A 4,985-nucleotide genomic window follows, 5' to 3' on the forward strand; every position below is an offset into this window, starting at 1 on the left:
ATTTTATTGCCTTGTGGTAAGAATATATAGTTGTACTCTTTCCAATGTAAAATGTTTATTATTTTCTTTGTTGCCTGATACCTGGTTGTTTTGTAAATGTTTCATGGCACTTAAAACTACTGTTTTGTTTCTGTTTAAAGGGCACTAAGTCTGGGACATTCCATTAATGAAAATTATTTATAATGATTGTTCAAATCATTTGGTATATTTTTAAAATCTTTTTGCTTTGGCAAGCCCAAATTACTGAAGTAATATAGCTTTCTACAACTGAGAATGAAAGTGTTACTGTGATATACACAAGAGCTGCATAAGGACAAAAATATTAATGCTAAAAAGGTGGGGAGTTTAAAAAGACATTTGCTAATATGTCATCTTTTAGAGGAGTGTATCAATAGATATCATATTATTTCTCAAGCTGTAAAATAAAGATATTTACATCGATGGATATAATTATTAGTTCATCTAAAAATATGCCATAACATATACTTTCAAGTTACTGAGATGTGTGGAGAAGTTGGGAGAGAACATAAAGGAAACAGATATCATAAGCAACAGGACACAGCAAGAAAGCCAGAAATATGTTCATACAAAAGTAAAGGCTAATGTAATAGAATTAAGTACAAATGTCTATCATAAAAACGAAGGTGAGAATAAAGCCACCTTTTAAAAGAAATTAACTCTTTGGTTGAGACAAGGTAAAAGAAAGAAGTCCCAGCCCCATATATTCTATACAAGGTAATATCTAAAACAATGTAATTCATAGATTGAATTTACAAGGGTAGACCAAAAGAAAGTATACAAATAAAAAGAGGCTCTGATCAGAGTGTCCCCCTACCCTCTTATATTGAAAGGTTGTGGGTTCAATTTCCTGGTCAGGGCACATGCCTAGGTTGCTCCCATGGGGAGTGCAGGAAGAGGGGGTATGTATAGAAAGCAATTAATCAATCTCTTTCACATTGATGTTTCTCTCTCTCTCTCTCTCTCTCTCTCTCTCTCATCAATGAATATGTCTTCAGGTAAGGATTAGAAAGATAGAGGGGGAGAGAGAGCAAGAGAACAAATAGAGCCATAGCAATGTTGGACAAAAGTGAACGCAATATACAGAACAGTAAATAGAACAAAGAGTTGCTATTTTTTTGTTGCTGTTGAAAGATTCCTTGCTCAAGTAAATAAGTAAATTTCTTAGAACAGATGGGCATTCTATTGTAGAGTCTCTTGCATATTTAAGTTTATTTTTAGGTTATCTTCACACATGAATAAAAACCTGATTAATATTGGGGTCACCTTAGGTTACCCTTGACTTTTTAAAAAATATATTTTTATTGATGTTTAGAGAGGAGGAAAGAGGGATAGAGAGATAGAAAAATTGATGAGAGAGAACATCATTGATTGGCTGCCTCCTGCACGCCCCTGACCAGGAATCAAACTGGCGACCTCTTGGTTCCTGGGTCAATGCTCGACCACTGAGCCATACCAGCCAGCACCCTTATGACTCTTTATGTATTGATTGGTTGACTATTGATATCTAATGTCCCCAAGAGAATACTGAAGTCAGGTTGATTTTTTCCCCCCTAACATCTTTGATTGTGTTTCTTCTACTTGGATGCTGAATTTTATAGCATAACTAGAAGCCCGGTGCATGAGTTCATGCACGGGTGGGGTCCTGAGAGGGATTGGGAGAAGCCAGGACACTATCAGCCCTCCCAGTGGGCAGTGAGATGACCTTGCCGGCCCAGGATCCAGATCCATCCTGTCATTCCCATCAGTTGTCGAGAGCCACCTTTTTTATTTCTTGACACTTTAACTGTTTATTCCATAGTCAGAAATGGATCTACATTACCACAGAGGATGAAACCCCACTGTAAATAGATTAAAAGCAGAAAATAAATAATTTCACACAATGTCCCAGTTATCAATCCAGATGGGTGCACAGGTGCAATCACACATGAATGAGGGAAATCTGACTGGCTGAGGGATTCAAGAAGAATGTCACCCACATGGTAACACATCCAAGTGCTCTAGAAACCAGCACCAGTCCGGCCACTGGCCTCACTTCACAGGACAGCCCGAATGTGCACAGGGTGCTGGGCTCTGAGGTGGCTGCGTATCTGTCTGTGTAGTTGTCTGTGGGCCTTCTTTCTCTTCCTTCTCACTCAGGACAAGCAGCATGTAAGGGCAAAATGCGAGGAATGCAGAGGGCTGCCCGGAGCTGAGGGGAGCGGCCAGGCCCAAGAGGTAAGAGGTGAACACAAAGGACACCACCTCACCCAATGTGGGGCGGGCTGGCCAGCCTTCATCTGCTTGACCCCACCCGGGGAGGGACCAAGCAAGGCAAACGCCTCTCCATTCTCCATCCTTCGACCTGTGACACCTGTCCCTTGTCAGGCCTCCCCCAAAGTGAATGTAAAGGGTCACGGGAGGGGGTCCTCCACTCCAGTGCCTCCTCATTCCCAGTGACAGGATCTGCTCTCAGGCCGGTGGCCACAGCTGCAGAACAGATCTGTTTCAAGAGAAGTTGGGAATGCAGACTTTCATATGAGCCCCGATTCCAAAAGGTGGCAGTTTAGTCACATTGTGGCAAAGACACCTTCAAGAGTCACATAAGTGGGTGAAGTCAGGGCCAAACCGGGCCATTTCCTCCTCCCACCTCTCTGGACAGAACCAAGTCTCATCTCTTCACAGGACACTTCCGGGTTTTTTTAAGCCTAAAGGACAGCAGTCTGTCTCCATTCTTGCTCTTTGGGATTTTTTTCATCTTTGGATAAAGGATACATACATTGGGGCAATCCTCTCGAGATATAAAATTCCAGTTGCACCATGTGACTAAGATAGCACCCCTCAGAGGGAGGGAGCCTGCAGATGGGGAGCAGGGAATTCTGAAAACCAAAGCGATGACAGAGACGCTAAGCCTTTCCTACATGCATCTGACACTTCTCCTCAGGAGGCCTGCAGGCCGGGCATCTGCTGGACCTTTACCACTTGGTGTCCTGGCAGGCTGCCCTGGCCCTGCTAGGTGGTGTGCAGTCACCCTCCAGCCCCAGCCACTCCTGGTACAGCTCCTGCCATGGGCGCTGGTCTCCGGGCCACACCGGGATGGCAGCGTAGATGCCTTTCATCTGCCACAGCAGTGCCCTGTCTGCACGCCCGTCATCCGCTGGGGCTGGCCCTGCTGCTTAAGCATGTCCGGCGCAGGCCAGGACCTCCACAAAGTGCCCTCTGCAGCTTCAGGACCACGTCCGGATGTGCCAAAAGCCGTAAGCAGTCTCACAGCACAGCAGGCCCTCTCCGTCCCTTTCAGGGTGACCTCCTGGCAGCCTTTGTTCCTCAGGGTGTGGCAGGTGAGCACCCCCAGATCCTCTGTGAACAGCTCCTTGGCCGTGTGCCTGAAGATGTGCCGCAGGTGCCCGTGGGAGCTGGCACCCTCGTGGAGCCTCACCTCCTCCTTCACATCTCCAGTGTCAGCGGCATCATTCGAGGCCAGGTCACTTTGCTCCATTATCTGGACAATTTCATCTGAGGGTAACATGCAGTCAGCACCCTGGGAACTATGCGAAACTGTGGGAACATCTTCTCTGAGGGCCTCCAGTTTCTTGTCATAACACAGGGCCACAATGACGTGGAAAATCTTGTCTGGGGACAGGCTCTGCCATCGAGGGAAGTGATCATGACCTGCTGGGGAGACTTGGCTGTGCAGAGGTAGGGGGTGATGGGGTGACCCAGCATGCACTCTGCATGTGGATCCAGGCGGGGCAGGCAGAGGTCAGCATGGGTAGCCAGGGCTCTTCCTCACAGTGCTGGCAGTACCGAAGCACAAATTCCTTCTGACTCTCCAGGAGGCTGAAGTGCACAGCTATCTTCACGCCAAAGACAGTGTGTCCCAAGGCTTTTGAGGAAGCCGCAGAGCCTTCTGGATGCAACAGTGACACTGAGGCCGAATTTAGCAGCAAAATAAGGCAGAGACTGAGGACACACGGACACTGCCAGCACCTTGTGCTGTGAGGTATCACATTTCTTATTAAGGTTCAGAACACGGAAGAAGTCCTTGGTGTTCTGTTGAGAAACTTGGACTCCTTCCTCTGTGGTCATACAACTGTCACACGCCAGGCAGTCACTCAGAAATATCTTGGCATTGGCCAACCTGTGGAATTCTCCCTTCTCTCCACTCTCCTGAGCCGGACTGCAGACGTCAACTGTGGCATTCTCTTGGTCATTGGTTTTTGTTTTTTTACTACATTCCTTCTGTGTGTGCAGTGATCACACTTCATCTGGAGCAGGGTGGATGGGGGCCAGCACACAAGACCTGGAGGAAGCAGGGGAGAGCAGTCACAGCTTCTTATGGAACTTCTAGGAAGGGGACGTGCCAAGGTGCTCGAGGCCGAGTTCCAGGAGGCTGGTCTGTCAGTTCCTGGCCCATTATCTGGATATTGAACCTGCAGGACTACTGAAGGAGGAAGTGGCTGCCCTCTCTCCCTCCCTCTTTCCCCTCCCCCCGCTGGTGTTTGTTCTGATCGGCTTTTTATAAATATAGATTCTGTTGATGATTTATATTATACTAGAGGCTGGGTGCACAAACTTTATGCATGAGGCTGGAAGGGGTCCCTCAGCCCATTCTGCACCCTCTTGCAATCCAGAACCACTGGCTCCTAACTGCTTGCCTGCCTGCCTGCCTGATTGCCCCTAACTGCCTCCACCTGCTTGCCTAATCATGCCTAACCACCTCTGCCTATCTTCCTGCTCACCCCTAACAGCTTTCCTGCCTGCCTGGTCACCCCTAACTGCTAGCCTGTCTGTCAAGGTCAAAAGCTCCGCCTCCTAGGTAGCCATTGGTTCCTCACAGTTGACCCAGATTTGGTTCTGATTGGTCAGTTTCTATGCCAGTCAGCATCTCTGGGCCTATCAAAAAGGTCTGATCATAAAAGCGGGGCTGATCAGCAGCCTCGGTGGAGGCCTGGAGAGAAATGGAGGCACAGCTGCTGGCCAGACTG

The 4,985-nt window shown here is 47.6% G+C and overlaps 1 pseudogene across 1 annotated transcript; it reads right to left on the minus strand.

The window, feature by feature from the left end:
- Positions 1–2,972: 2,972 nt before the first annotated feature.
- LOC311628861 (nuclear prelamin A recognition factor-like) lies at positions 2,973–4,265 on the minus strand (annotated as a pseudogene). Its single transcript has one exon. The product of its transcript is annotated as a nuclear prelamin A recognition factor-like (transcript).
- Positions 4,266–4,985: the final 720 nt, after the last annotated feature.

The sequence above is a fragment of the Pipistrellus hanaki genome, assembly GCF_964339955.1.
Source record: "Pipistrellus hanaki genome assembly, chromosome: 10".
Lineage (NCBI taxonomy): Eukaryota > Metazoa > Chordata > Mammalia > Chiroptera > Vespertilionidae > Pipistrellus > Pipistrellus hanaki.